Source organism: Macrobrachium nipponense, chromosome 28 (assembly GCF_015104395.2).
Source record: "Macrobrachium nipponense isolate FS-2020 chromosome 28, ASM1510439v2, whole genome shotgun sequence".
NCBI classification, from domain to species: domain Eukaryota; kingdom Metazoa; phylum Arthropoda; class Malacostraca; order Decapoda; family Palaemonidae; genus Macrobrachium; species Macrobrachium nipponense.
The window spans coordinates 45,336,013-45,351,012 of NC_087217.1; positions in this window are offsets into that span (position 1 = coordinate 45,336,013).

Consider the following 15,000-nt stretch of genomic DNA (forward strand, 5'->3'; position numbering starts at 1 on the left):
CTGTTTCATTTCCGCTTTTCATATTTTTGTATAGTGTCACGGTGGACTAACAGTTGGGTTTGTGTACTTTTTCCGGGTACGAAACCATGTTGTCCTATATTAAACAGATTATTTTTTATTAAATGTTTCATAATATTTTTCTTCATTACCCTTCATACTTTCATAATGTGATGTTAGACTAACCAACGGGCCTATAATTACTGTTTGCCTCTAGTCCTTGATCCTTTCACTTTTGAATGTAGGGGTAATATATGCATGTTGTGCTCATCATAAGCAAAATCATGCCTGTATCTACCACTTTGTCTTGATAATATTGCAAGTGGCTTTGCGATAGAATGAACTACTTTCTTTACAAAATAGCAGGAACTCCATCAGGCCCTGCTGGAGCTCCATTTTAATTTCCATTAATAGCCTGCACAATATCAGCTTTATTAATATCTATGTCAGCTAAATATTCACTATTTTGTCCCTTACTTCTATATCATTATCTTCATTATCTATTCTAGGGGTGAATTCTCTCTTATATCGTTCTGCCAATATGTTGCAAATTTCCTTTTTTTCATTCGTTAATCTCCCTTCAATTCTTAGAGGGCCTATTTCTATTCTTCTTTTATTCATCTTTTTCGCGTATGAGTATAATAGTTTGGGGTTTTGCTTGATATCTACTAGGGTTTTTTCTTCCAAGTCCCGTTTTTTATTTTCTTTTGATTGTATGATCTTTTGTTCTGCGGTTTTCTATCTTACATTTTTAGTTCTATACTTTCCATGCATTTTTTTCTTTTTGCAAGACCTTTTTCCACTTTCTGATTTTCTGGAACAAGATCCTTCTGTCTCTTGGTATGCATGACTGATGTTTATTTTTCTTCTTCGGTATATATTTATCCACTATTTTCTCTAATATTTTACATAATATCTCCGCATTTACCCTTATGTCATCACTTACGAAAAGAGGGAGAGAGAGAGAGAAGGAGCAACTTTTGAGAGAGAGAGAGAGAGAGAGAGAGAGAGAGAGAGAGAGAGAGAGATGGGGCTACTTGAGAGAGAGAGAGAGAGAGAGAGAGAGAGAGAGAGAGAGAGTAGAGAGAAGGGGCTGCTTAAGAGAGAGAGAGAGAGAGAGAGAGAGAGAGAGAGAGGCTACTTGAGAGAGAGTGAGAGAGATAGAGATGGGGGCTACTTGAGAGAGAGAAGGGGCTACCTGAGAGAGAGAGAGAGAGAGAGAGAGAGAGAGAGAGAGAGAGAGAGAGATGGGGGGCTACCTGACACACACACACACAGAGAAAGAGAGAGAGAGAGAGAGAGAGAGAGAGAGAGAGAGAGAGAGGCTACTTGACAGAGAGAGAGAGAGAGAGAGAGAGAGAGAGAGACAGACAGACAGACAGACAGAGAGAGACAGAGAGAGAGAGAGAGAGAGAGAGAGAGAGTCTGAATTTCAAGCAATATGGGACACCTTTTAAACTATATATGTTTTGTACGGAATAAAGAACAGAGAAACAAAATGAAGAGGTGCAGAAGATATTAAATAAATAAGAAGTGAATAAATAAATAAATAAATAAACAATAATTATTCACGGAAAGAGCCAGTTAGGTCATTTAAGCAACTTAAGTGGCCCCCCCCCCCAAAAAAAAAAAAAAAAAAAAAAAAAAAACCCACACACACACACACACAAGCACGTTCGCCATTCAGTATTATTGTGTTCGATGCAAATATAAATAATCAATCAAAATCCCTGGTGGTCATATGGTCGTGTCGTGGTCCTCTTTTGACTCGTGTACGTGCCCGTGGAGGGTCTTGTTTTGGGTCGTATACGGTCGTACTGACCCGTATGAACTGTTTCGTGGCTTGAGTATTTGATACCTCCCAGCCGCCCCCCATCTCTCTCTCTCTCTCTCTCTCTCTCTCTCTCTCTCTCTCTCTCTCTCTCTCTCTCTCCTAACGACCAGCTGTTGCAAAAATAGCAACGTCATCTCTTTCCGGTGCTGGAGTTTAAAACATATTTTAAAAATATATATATATATATTTTTTTTTTCGGTTACGTGTGACCCTTTCAGCAACTTAAACATGCAGTGTGGAAGCTTTCATATTTTCTCATATTTTCTTTTCATTTTTACTTTATTCTTCGCTTTTTTCCAATTTCCTGGACCCAGAAGCCAGTTAATGTGCTTGTTTCATTGCCACGAATACTTGGAGAGAGAGAGAGAGAGAGAGAGAGAGAGAGAGAGAGAGAGAGAGAGAGAGAGATCTACAATTGTCTGAAATATACCTCATCCTAACTTTACGAAAAGTACGCCGACAGCAGTCGTCACTGAACTACAAGGTGGCTTCACCACTGGAGAGAGAGAGAGAGAGAGAGAGAGAGAGAGAGAGAGAGAGGTCTCTTCTGAAAGTAAATCTTTGTAGGTTTTCGTGTTTTTTTTTATCAGGTCCAGAATGAGTTTTTCTTTGGAGCCCAAATAGACTGTCTCGTGGGTCTAAACGAAACTTACTTGGCTGTAAGGAAGATTCCCCCAGAGGTAAATATTATTTTCTTCTTCTTCTTCTTCTTCTTCCGTCTGACCACATTCCGATAACACGTAAGTCTCATTCCCTATAAAGGCATCATTTGACGTAGGGAAAGAATGTATTTATAGACAAGACTGCATATTCCCTTTCCTATAAAGGTATTCCTTGACATGGGGAAAGAATGTGTTTATAGACTAGATTGTATATTCCCTTCCTTATAAAGGATAAAGGTATTACTTGACATAGGGAAAGAATGTGTATATAGACTAGACTGTATATTCCCTTCCTTATAAAGGATAAAGGTTTTACTTGACATAGGGAAAGAATGTGTTTATAGACTAGACTGTATATTCCCTTCCTTATAAAGGATAAAGGTATTACTTGACATAGGGAAAGAATGTGTTTATAGACTAGACTGTATATTCCCTTCCTTATAAAGGATAAAGGTATTACTTGACATAGGGAAAGAATGTGTTTATAGACTAGACTGTATATTTCCTTCCCTCTAAAGGTATTACATGACGTAGGGAAGGAAAGAATAAGATTATAGGCAAGACTATATATCTCATTCCCTATAAAGATATTACATGTCACAGGGAAAGAATGAATATTTATATACACCAGACTATATATACCACATTCCCTATAAAGACATAACACCAGGAAAGGATTAAAACGCCCATCTGTGGGCGTGCGGGCGTTCGAGGCGGACGACAGAAAACCGAAGGACGGGGGTGTGTGTGGTGGGGGGGTGGGGGGGGGGGGGGGGGGGGGCGCCTCCCATTCAAGAGTCCTAGACTCCTTCTTGGGAATTCATCTAATGATGAGGGGACGAGAAATGGGGAAGAAGAAGAATAAGGAGAAGAGAAGAGGGAGAAGGTCGCAGGGGAAATGAATGGGGGAGGGTGGGGGCAGGTTGATTAAAGCCTTGCAGAAATGTCCGGCCTATTTTTTGATCGATTGCTGATCCAATAGTAGACGTGACGTTGCAAAATCAGCTGTAATATATAGGATGCTGCGTATTCAAATGTTGTGATTTCCACGTAGCAAATGTATATCAAAGGGTTGGCTTATTCAAGTTATATATATATATATATATATATATATATATATATATATATATATATAATATATATATATATATATATATATATATATATATATATATATATATATATATATATATATATATATATATTATATATATATATATATATATATATATATATATATATATATATATATATATATATATATATATATATATATATATATATATAGTATGTATATATATATTTATTTATTTATTCACAAGAATGAATATAACCACACATTACATGCCATGCAATTTGTTCACGTTATAGATATTAACACACATACTTTCCCCGGACGTGACAACGTTACCCAACATTCCAGCCAGTAGCTTGCACGTATAACGAAACGCATCCATATGCTAATATCTGCTTGAAGGTTGCAAGGACCATAACAGTATGTGTTTGCCTTCCATCTCTGCGGCTCGAATGATGCCTAACTGAACGGTGTTTGTATTGGTCTCACAGCTGAATCTTCGTCTCGCTAAAAAGAGGCTGGAATCCACGACCGCAGGGGGAGGTTCTTTCACCTCCTCCTCTCTTTCTTCATTTACGTTTTGTATACATGTCAATCATCCTTCCTTTGCTTAAAGGAAGGGTGCTTTAATTTAAAGAAAGGTTGTTTGTTTCTGTCTTTGCTATTTGTTTGTTTGATCCATTTGTCAGTTTTGTTTGGAGTGATTACGACAAACTTTATGAACGGAGTTTTCGCCAAAACGTTTTTTAAGTATTCATTATTATTAAAATAGCTACCCAATATAAGCCTGTATTTCTACTGAAATAGTTTTAAAAGACGCTTAACTTGCTTTTATTGAACGACTATATAACGGCTACATATGAATCAATAAAAAGATGAAGCTAAATAGAGAACAAAGGAACACTGATAGGAAGACAAAAAATAATAAAAAAAAAACATAAGTGGCAAAAATATAATACAACGACTACATATGAATTAATAAAAAGATGAAGGTAAACAGAGAACAAAGTAACACTGATAAGAAGAAAAAACACAAATAGCAAAAACATAATACATATATTCATATAATCCTGAAGCAGCAACAGGCACGAATCTGACAAAAGCGGTTTTGAGCGGAGAACTGTGGGCATATTCCGCGCTCATGAATTTCAAAAAATGCAAATTCGAGTGCAATTTCGTCTGTCTTGTATTAAAATGAAAAATATCATTATAACCATGCAGATGGAATTTCATTATACTTTGTAAAACTACGGAGCTTCAAGAGGAAATGAATTCTCTAAAACACTGAATTCGAGGAAGAATGGACAAACTTTTGCTCTCTCTCTCTCTCTCTCCTTCTCTCTCTCTCTCTCTCTCTCTCTCTCTCTCGTTTAACATACATAAAAAACCTCATGTTTCTAATTCACTAAACTGTCTAAACCTTTGGAGAAAGTGGTTCAATTTTTCCTTCACTTTCTTTGTTCGAAAGGTCAGGGCTCTCTTTATGGTGAAAGTCTGGTTTTCCAATCTTCTTTATTTAGCCCTCCTAATTTCCTATCTCCCCTTTTTACCCTGTGATCCTTTTCGTGGAAGTGGGGGAAGGGTTGTGGGAGGGTTAAGTTGAGGCAATGGAGAAAGATTTCCTTTTCATTTTTATCAGAAGGGAAATCCTTGATGTCCAACTTTCTTTGACCTAAATTTGTAAGTTGGCGAATACACGTATGTATTAATACACATACACACATATACACAGGCACACATATCCACACACCTGTCATTAATGACGTTTATACATATCCCAGTCAAAAGAAATATAACGAAAAACAAAGATGGCCAAGATGATGTAATGATCCCCAAGGCAATATAATAATAGCCAAGATAATAATGATGCCAACCTAACATAATGACGCCCAAGATAATAATAATATAATAATAAGCAAGTTAATATATTGAACCCAAAGATAATATATGATGGAAAAGATCAGATAATAACAAAGATGATATAATGATGCCTAAGATACTATATAATGTTGTCAAAAGTAATATAATGATGCAAACATACCATAATGATGCTCAGCATAGTATAATAATGGCCAATATGATATAATGATGCCAAAGATAATATATTGATGGAGACCATATAATGACAAAGATACTATAATGATGCCAAAGATACTATAATGATGCCCACAATAATATAATAATGCCAAAGATACTATAATGACGCCAAAGATACTATAATGATGCTGAAGATAATATGATGATGCCCAAGAGAATATAATGATGCCAAAAGAGACTATATGATGCCCACAGTAATATAATGAGGACAAAGGTAAAATAAGATCCCTTCAGTTACTTCACTCGCTTGTTAACATAACTGGAAAAAGATGAAATCGTATGAGAAAGTCTTCATATCCTGGAAAATGGGGGAAAGATATGAATATGCATTTTCTGGAATTTTCTGGAATATAACCCGGCCATTGCAGGATTAAGGGACTGTCATGAGAATTCCCCTGAGGGCATTTCATGAAAAGAGAGAGGGAGAGAGGAATCATCTGATATTCAAGAGAGAGAGAGAGAGAGAGAGAGAGAGAGAGAGAGAGAGAGAGACCTTACCTTACAGACCTTACATCTTGTTCGGGTTGCCCCAGGTCCCTCAGTATGAGGCACCTCTAATGTCTACCAGAGAGTTGCTAGTACATCTTCCGGTATATTTTGCATCTTTCAATCTTGGATGGTTTGGGATGCAGCTTAGATATTTGTCGAGCTTATTCTTAAACACATCTACGCTCACTCCTGATATATTCCTCAGATAAGCTGGCAACGCATTGAATAGACGCTGTATCGATGCTGGTGCGTAGTGGATTAATGTCCTGTGTGCTTCCCTTATTTTTCCTGGTATAGTTTTCGGCCCTATTAATCTACCTCTGCTTGCTCTTTCTGATATTTTTATCTCCATGATGTTTTCGGCTATTCCTTCTATCTGTTTCCATGACTGAATTACCATGTAGCGTTCTCTTCTCTTTTCTAGATTATATAACTTTAAAAATTGTAGTCTTTCCCCGTAGTCAAGATCCTTAACTTCTTCTATTCTAGCTGTAAAGGATCATTGTACACTCTCTATTTGTGCAATATCCTTTTGATAGTGTGGGTACCATATCATATTGCAATATTCAAGTGGACTACGAACACGTTTTATAAAGCATAATTATGTGTTCAGCTTTTGTTGTTTTGAAGTGCCGTAACAACATTCCCATTTTTGCTTTACATTTTGCCAATAGAATTGCTATTTGATCATTGCATAACATGTTCCTATTCATCATCACACCAAGGTCTTTAACTACTTCCTTATTTGTGATTATCTCATTATTAGGTCCCCTATATGCATATAGCTTTCCTTCTCTGTCTCTATAATTTATTGATTCAAATATATCAGGTTTAAATACCATCCTATTTACCTCTGCCCAATTATATACCTTGTTAAGGTCTCTTTGTAGTGTGTTCCTTTCTTCATCACAAGTAATTTCTCTACTTATTCTTGTGTCATCGGCGAAACTACTCACTACCGAGTCCCTAACATTACTGTCTATGTCTGCAATCATAATAACAAACAGCACCATACCTTGTGGCACACCGGAAATTACCTTAGCTTCATCCGATTTCTCATCGTTTGCAATAGCTATCTGTTTTCTGTTGTGTAAAAATTCTTTTAACCATCTTCCTACTTTATCCACTATATTATGTTTTTTTCATTTTCTTCGCTAATATATTATGATCTACCTTGTCAAAAGCTTTTGCAAAATCTAGATAAACCACATCTGTTTCATTTCCGCTTTTCATATTTTTGTATGTTTTCTCACGATGGACTAACAGTTGGGTTTGTGTACTTTTTCTGGGTACGAAACCATGTTGTCCTATATTAAGCAAATGATTTTTTATTAAATGTTTCATAATATTTTTCTTCATTACCCTTTCATTCACTTTCATAATATGTGATGTTAGACTCACAGGCCTATAATTACTTGCCTCTAGTGATCCACTTTAGAAAGTAGGGGTAATATATGCTAATTTGTGCTCATCATAAATCTTGCCTGTATCTACACTTTGTCTTAATAATATTGCAAGTGGCTTTGCGATAGAATGAACTACTTTCTTTAACAAAATAGCATGGACACCATCAGGCCTTGCTGCAGCACCATTTTTAATTTCATTAATAAATATTCACTATTTTCATCCCTTACTTCTATATCATTATCTTCATTATCTATTCTAGTGGTGAATTCTCTCTTATATCGTTCTGCCAATATGTTGCATATTTCCTTTTTTTCATTCGTTAATCTCCCTTCAATTCTTAGAGGCCTATTTCTATTCTTCTTTTATTCATCTTTTTCGCATACGAGTACAATAGTTTGGGGTTTTGCTTGATATTTACCAGGGTATTTTCTTCCAAGTCCCGTTTTTAATTTTCTTTTGATTGTTTAATCTTTTGTTCTGCATTTTCTATCTTCCTTTTTAGTTCGATCACTTTCCATGCATTTTTTTCTTTTGCAAGACCTTTTTTCCACTTTCTGATTTTCTGGAACAAGATCCTTCTGTCTCTAATATTTCATATAATATCTCCGTATTTACCTTTATATCATCACTTACGAAAATGTTATCCCAATCTTTGTTTATTTCTTCATTTATTTCTGACCATTTTACATTTTTACTGTAAAAGTTGTATTTTCCATATCCTTCCCACTTTTTCATCTCTTGCTTATCTCTGTTTTCACTTGCTTTGGAATGGACTGTTAATTCTATGCCATTATGGTCTGAAATACTCGCATTATAAACTATTATTTCTTCAACATAATTCACTTCGTTCACAAATACTAGGTTTAAAGTATTTTCCTTTCTTGTTGGCAGGTGATTTATTTGTTGAATGTTGTATTCTAGTAGCATATCTAATAGCTTTTTGAATTACTTCTTATCTTCTGCACTACTATTACTCTCTTTTTTATATGTATAAATACAACCACAATCTCCTATTCGTTTTTTCCAGTCTACGAAAGGAAAGTTAAAGTCTCTGGATAGGAGAATAGTCCAGTCCTTGTGATTTCTACATATATCATCCAATTTTTCTATTATTGTGTCAAACTCTTTAGTATTGGGGGGTCTATATATTACTATGTTCATTAATTTTTCAGATTCAAATTCTACTGCTATTAGTTCACATTCTGAGTTACTATATTTCTCATATATTTTTCCTTGTTTTTTTGTCTCTCCCATATATCGTGGTTGCCCCTTGATTCCTATTTTTTCTATCTGATCTATAAGTTTGGAACCCTTTTATTTGATCGTCATTCCCAGTCTCTTGGGAATATCAGGTTTCACTTACATTCTTTATATCTATTTTCTTTTCAATTTTGGTTAGTTCTTCCAAGTACTCTATTTTTCTTTTTGAGTTACTCGTAACTAAACCCTGCGCATTCATCACTATGATGGTTTGTGTGTTTTCTCCTTCATTTAATATGGGTAATAATAAGGATATTCCCACGTCTCTTTCCTGTTCTGGAATGTTGTTCTTTTCTTCATTTCCAGAAATTCTGACATTAAAAAATCCAACTTTTCCATAATATTTGATCTTCCTTCATCATAATTATTCATGTTGTGTCTGAATCTGCAACTGTCTCCGTATCTGCAATATCCTCTTGCATCGTAAACACAGTATTTATCTCTTGAGCTGTATCTTAGGCTGTATCTTGGTGCTGATGCTTGGAAATTCTTTGCTGATACTCCATATCGCGGTGATGGCTTGCTTTTTTCCTTCACCTCATATTCTTTGTTCCTCTCTTTATTTGTTTCTTTCTTATTTTGGATTTTATTATTTGATTGATTATTTAATTGATTTTGATTCATGGCTACAGGGTGCATATATTTACATTTTTTGTCGATCTTACATCCTTTTCCTTCTTTTAGGGTTTTGCATATTTTTGGATGTAGATCTCTGCAATCATCCTCATAGCCATCTAGGTATGCACATTTACCATAGATTTCATAGTTGTGACATACCTTGGGATGTTTGTAGTAACATCTTTCTCCGAATCTGCAATTCCCTCTTTTCAAAAGGGTGCAGACTGTTTTTCTTGTCTATTTTTTCCTCTTTCCCATCAGTGTGCAGATCTTGGTAGAGCCTCTTTGGGATTTTCTTTTGTGTTGTCATGTGGTAATTTATTTCTTCGTATGTATGCTGCTTGATTGCCTCATATGTAGTATCAATGAGTATCTCTGCATCCATACTTTTATCTTGTTCTTTGTTTTCCTTATTTTTTTCTGTCATTTCAGTTTTGTTTACTTCTCTTCCATTTTCCTCTTCTTCTTCATCCTCAACTATTTGTACATTAAGTCTTGATTTAATAACATTGTCTATCCATGATAGACATGTTGAGCAAAGTATTCTGGTATCCTTACTCATATCTTGCATTACTTCAGCGCATTGAGGATGCGTTGGAATGTTGCATGCAGAACATTTTCTGATCAGGTTTTGTGGATTAACTATGCTATACCACAACTTACACAGTTTGCATGCTTTTGGCATTCTTTTTCCTATTGCATCAATTAGGATATTCACAATGTTCACCTCATTCATTTTCTTTGTTGGAATATGTTGATTGATGTAAATTTTCTTTATGAGTTTCTTGACCACTTGGATTTTATTTGGAACTTCTTCAATTATTTTCAAGATGTTTTCTGTTGATTTGTTCCAGTTTGAAGGATCATATCCTTCTAATATGTCTATGAATGCTTTTGTATCTTTTTGGTTAGGGCTGTTGTTGATCTCATAGATGAGAAATGCCAGCTCCCTTCCTGCTACCTCATCGTATTGCGAATCTGCTAAACACGCTAAATTTCGCCATTTCTTACCACATTTGGAACTTACTGCCATCTTGATCTGATTTACAGTATTTCACTTGATAAACTGACTTAGTTGACGCTTTATCCTACTATTTTCACACTAATCTTATCACCAACAATTCACGAACACTTCTAGATATTTTTCAATTTCCAGACGTAAGTTAAACGCATGATATCTGTTGATTAATCAGACTCTGCGCGGGAATGTCTCACCAAGCAAAATGGCACTGAGAGAGAGAGAGAGAGAGAGAGAGAGAGAGAGAGAGAGAGAGAGAGAGAGAGAGAGGTGGATATTTAAAAAAGAGAGAGAAAGGAACTACATGACATTTTTGAGAGAGAGAGGAGAGAGAGAGAGAGAGAGAGAGAGAGAGAGAGAGAGAGAAAGGTGGATATTTAAAAAAAGAGAGAGAAAGGAACTACATGACATTTTTGAGAGAGAGAGAGAGAGAGAGAGAGAGAGAGAGAGAGAGAGAGAGAGAGAGAGGGCCCTACTTGTTTACCTACTTATATATTCACATCCTAAGGATCTCTCTTACAAGGACTCATTCTCAACCAGGGGAGACAAGGGTCCTCTAATCCTATTATTTTCGGTTCATTACCGACACTGAACAAGACGCCTTAAGGTTCATTAAACAATAAATGTTCTGTTGACAAATTCAACAGAAAACGGACTTTCACAGAAAATGGGAAATCTGGAGAGATGCCTCTTGGAAATAGGGATTATAATGTCAATTTTAATAAAGTTTCTCATACAGTGGCCTTAATTTTGAACACACTCACGTGCGTGTAGGCAATACATATACCTACACACACACACACACACCACACACACACACAAATGTACCCTTAGCACACATACGAACTAGAATAAAATACAAGACGCAACAAAAGACACAACCAAAGCGAAAACGAAATTCGAGACGAAGAGAGAGAGAGAGAGAGAGAGAGAGAGAGAAGAGAGAGAGAGAGAGAGAGAGAGAGGGAGCTCAGATTTCTCCTAAAAATGACAGAATCTCTGATGAGCACTGTGGTAGAGATATTAGGGACAGGAAAAAGAGGACATCATTGTTCTATTAGTGACGGAGAGAGAATATGAGAAAATGAGGGATTCTGATGACGAGATGTGTTTTCGGAATGTGTATATTATTATTATTATTGTTGTTGCTGTTGCTTTTGTTTATCGTTATCATTATCATCATCATTCTATTATTAATCTTATTATTTACCTCCATTTACCTTTATTTTTTCTATGCTTCCTTTTTACTGTATTTTAGCAACTGTCTTTAAGTAGAGAGGAACGTTCTCAGATATTCTCCTTTCCATATATTTGCTCATACCTTTTTCTATCTGTTTCCTTCCTTCCTCCCTTTCCTCAATTTTTCTCTATTCGCTTCCCTTTCTCCTTCATTTTAGCAAACTATTTTGAGTAGAGAGGAAGGTTCTCAGATATCCGGAAACTCCAAAGTCATCAGAACCTCACAAGCATGAAATCAGTCCACAAAGGCTAAAACCCCTCTTCCTCCTCCTCCTTCTCCTCCTCCTCCTCTCCCCCAAAACAGGAAGGGCTGTTGGCAGGAAACCGATGATAATCCTTTAGAATATTTAAAACGGCACAAGGGACGAGGAATAGGAAAGCAGAGAGCTCTATCGGATCCGGATTCATTCGGGTCTTCTTAAAGACCAGAGTTCCAGAGGAACCTGGAGTGGCAGCAGAGGCTTAAAAGAGGGTTCCGGTTTTGAAAACTCACACACACACACACACACACATATATATAGTTTATATATTATATATGTATATATATATATATATATATATGTATGTATATATATCCATATATATATTACAAATATTTTATTGAGTAAGCGTTGCATACTACAAAATAAAGCGCAAATTTACACACACACGCACACACACACACACTATATATATATTTATATATATATATATATATATATATATATATATATTATATATATATATATATATATATATTATATAATCATGTGAATATCTATATGTATGGGTAATCAATGCTTTGCAGATGTGTTGAATGTTTACACTTGCATACACACATGCACACACACACCGAGAGATAGAGAGAGGATATATATATATATATATATATATATATATATATATATATATGTGTGTGTGTGTGGTGTGTGTGTGTGTGTGTGTGTGTGTGTGTGTTTGTGTGTGTACACAGAGAGAGAGAGAGAGAGAGAGAGAGAGAGAGAGAGAGAGAGAGAGAGAGAGAGAGAGAGAGAGAAATGTTATATATATATATATATATATATATATATATATATATATATATATAATATATATATATATTTATGAATAACTTGATCACGAAGTATATAAAACGTGATGCTGTGTATAAATAAAGGTTTTTGCCACAAAGGAAAAAATGAAAAAGCGAGATAGCCGAGTACTTTCGGTCTTGTTCCGACCCTTTACTAAGGCAAACCGATTTTACAGAGGAAAACAGTCTAAAGAAGGCTTAATATCCAAACTAACACTACAAGATTGGCAATAAGGTCGATTTCACTCTACAGAAACGAGGAAACGCCTGAGGGTAGCCACACCTTGGAGGATACACACGCGGTAAACAGGTTATTCTTCCAGAAAACAGTACATTTCGAAAAAACAAGGAAGCATATACAACTTAATATCAGGAAATTTACACAAATTTTCCCAAAAAATTATGATTAATGTATGTATGTATGTATGTATGTATGTATGTATGTGTGCGAATGTATGTAAGGAGAGAGAGAGACTTTACCTTACCTTACAGACCTTACATCTTGTTCGGGTTGCCCCAGGTCCCTCAGTGTGAGGCACCTCTAATGTCTACCAGAGAGTTACTAGTGCATCTTCCGGTATATTTTGCATCTTCCAATCTTGGATGGTCTGGGATGCAGCTTAGATATTTGTCGAGCTTATTCTTAAACACATCTACTCTCACTCCTGATATATTCCTCAGATGAGCTGGCAACGCATTAAATAGACTGCATTGTCGATGCTGGTGCGTAGTGGATTAATGTCCTGTGTGCTTTCTTTATTTTTCCCGGTATAGTTTTGGGCACTATTAACCTACCTCTGCTTGCTCTTTCTGATATTTTTATCTCCATGATGTTTTCGGCAATTTCTTCTATCTGTTTCCATGCCTGAATTATCAAGTAGCATTCTCTTCTCCTTTCTAGACTATGTAATTTTAAAAATTGTAGTCTTTCTCAGTAGTCAAGATCATTAGCTTCTTCTATTCTAGCTGTAAAGGACCTTTGTACACTCTCTATTTTTGCAATATTCTTTTGATAGTGTGGGTATCATATCATATTGCAATATTCAAGTGGACTACGAACATACGTTTTATAAAACATAATCATGTGTTCAGCTTTTCTTGTTTTGAAGTGCTGTAACAACATTCCCATTTTTTGCTTTACATTTTGCCAATAGAATTGCTATTTGATCATTGCAAAACTTGTTCCTATTCAACATCACACCAAGGTCTTTAACTGCTTTCTTATTTGTGATTTTCTCGTTATTAGGTCCCCTATATGCTTATAGCTTTACTTCTCTGTCTCCATAATTTATTGATTCAAATTTATCAGAGTTAAATACCATCCTATTTACCTCTGCCCATTCATATACTTTATTAAGGTCTCTTTGTAGCGCGTTCCTATCTTCATCACAAGTAATTTCTCTACTTATTCTTGTGTCATCGGCGAAACTACTCACTACCGAGTCCTTAACATTACTGTCTATGTCTGCAATCATAATAACAAACAGCAATGCAGCTAGCACTGTACCTTGTGGCACACCGGATATTACCTTTGCTTTATCCGATTTCTCATCATTTGCAAAAACTATCTGTTTTCTGCTGTGTAGAAATTCTTTTAACCATCTTCCTACTTTGTCCACTATATTATGTTTTTTAATTTTCTTCACTAATATATTATGATCTACCTTGTCAAAAGCTTTTGCAAAGTCTAGATAATCCACATCTGTTTCTTTTCCGTTTTTCATATTTTTGTATATGTTCTCACGGTGGACTAACAGTTGGGTTTGTGTACTTTTTCCGGGTACAAAACCATGTTGACCCATATTAAACAAATTATTTCTTATTAAATGTTTCATAACATTTTTCTTCATTACCCTTTCATACACTTTCATAATATGTGATGTTAGACTCACAGGTCTATAATTACTTGCCTCTAGTCTTGATCCACTTTAGAAAGTAGGGGTAATATATGCTAATTTGTGCTCATCATAAATCTTGCCTGTATCTACACTTTGCCTTAATAATATTGCAAGGGGCTTTGCGATAGAATGAACTACTTTTTTTGACAAAATAGCAGGGACACCATCAGGCCCAGCTGCTTCTCCATTTTTAATATCATTAATAGCCTGCACAATATCAGCTTCATTAATATCTATGTCTGATAAATATTCACTATTTCTATCCTTTATTTCTGTATCATTATCTTCATTATCAATTCTAGGGGTAAATTCTCTCTTATATCTTTCTGCCATTATGTTGCATATTTCCTTTTTT